At 38.3% G+C, this 1506-nt stretch overlaps 1 protein-coding gene and 1 pseudogene across 1 annotated transcript in view; both read left to right on the top strand.

The window, feature by feature from the left end:
- TLL1 (tolloid-like 1) overlaps positions 1-1506 on the top strand; it is a 390737-nt gene that overhangs the window by 276331 nt on the left and 112900 nt on the right. The gene's annotated exons all lie outside the window — the stretch shown is intronic.
- Positions 754-1506, top strand: part of LOC102813931 — a 2911-nt pseudogene continuing 2158 nt past the window's right edge.

The raw sequence follows: 1506 nt of genomic DNA, 5'->3' as shown, positions 1-1506 counted from the left end.
CATTAAGAAGACAAGAAAGAAGGAAAATGTCAAAATGGATGTCAGAAGAGACACTGAAACTTGCTCTCCAGTATAGAGATGCTAAAGCAAATGGAAGAAATGAGGAGGTCCAAGAGCTGAACAGAAAATTTCAAAGATCAGCTCCAGAAGATAAGGCCAAGTATTACAACAAAATGTAAAGATCTGGAGTCAGAAACCAAAAAGGAAGAACATGCTCAGCATTTCTCAAGCTGGGGGAACTAGAGACAAATTTTAAGCCTCAGCTTTCATTATTGAAGGATTCTCTGGGCAAATTATTGAATGATGCACAAACCATCAAAAGAAGATGAAAGGAATACACAGAGTCACTGTACCAAAAGGAAATGGTTAATGTTCAAGCGTTTCAAGCGGTAGCATATGATCAAGAGCCAATGATACTGAAGGAGGAAGTCCAAGGTGCATTGAGGGAATTGGCAAAGACCAAGTTACCAGGAATTGATGGAATAAAAATTGAAGTCTTTCAAGAAAGTGAGGTAGTACAGAAGGCTCTCACTCATCAAATTTCTGCGAAGAAATTTGGAAGACAACAACTATCTGGCCGACGGATTGGAAGAGATCCATATATGTGCCCATTCCAAAGAAGAGGTGACCCAACGGAATGAGGAAATCATCAGACAATTTCTTTGATATCCCATGCGAGTAAAATTTTACTAAAAGTAATACAGAAATGACTGCAAGCATACATTGACAGTGAACTTCCAGAGGTTTAAGCCGGATTCAGAAGAAGCTGTGGAATGAGGGATATCATTGCTGATGTCTGATGAATCTTGGCTGAAAGCAGAGAATATCAGAAAGATGTTTACCTTTGCTTTATTGACTACGTGAAGGCCTTTGATTGTGTGGATCATGACAAGTTATGGACAACATTGTTAAGTATGAGTATTCCAGAACACTTAATTGTGTTTATGAGGAATCTGTACATGGACCATATTTGAAGAGAGTTGTTTGAACAGAACATGCAAACACTGAATGATTTCAAATTAAGAAAGGTGTGCGACAAGTATGTATTCTTTCACCATACTTATTTAACTTGTATGCTGAGCAAATAATCCGAGAAGCTGGGTTATATGATGAAAAATGTGGCATCAGGATTGAAGGAAGACTCATTAACAAGCTGCGATATGCAGATGATAACAACCTTGCTTGCTGAAAGTGAAGAGAACATTTACTGATGAAGGTCAAAGAGCACAGCCTTCGGTATGGATTGAATCTCAATGTCAAGAAAACAAAAATCCTCACCACTGGCTAATAAACAACATTCTTATCAACAGAGTAAAAATTGATGCTGTCAAGGACTTCATTCTTCTTGGATCAACTATCAACACTCATGGAAGCAGCAGTCTAGAAATCAAACAACGTATTGCATTAGGCAAATCTGCTACACAAGACCTTTTTAAAGTGTTGAAGAGCAAAGATGTCAGTTTGAGGACCAGCGTGTGCCTGACCCAATCCATGGTATTTTCAATA

Source organism: Chrysochloris asiatica, unplaced genomic scaffold, assembly GCF_000296735.1.
Source record: "Chrysochloris asiatica unplaced genomic scaffold, ChrAsi1.0 scaffold00066, whole genome shotgun sequence".
In the NCBI taxonomy this organism is placed as follows: domain Eukaryota; kingdom Metazoa; phylum Chordata; class Mammalia; order Afrosoricida; family Chrysochloridae; genus Chrysochloris; species Chrysochloris asiatica.
This window is presented reverse-complemented; position numbering and strand designations above follow the sequence as displayed.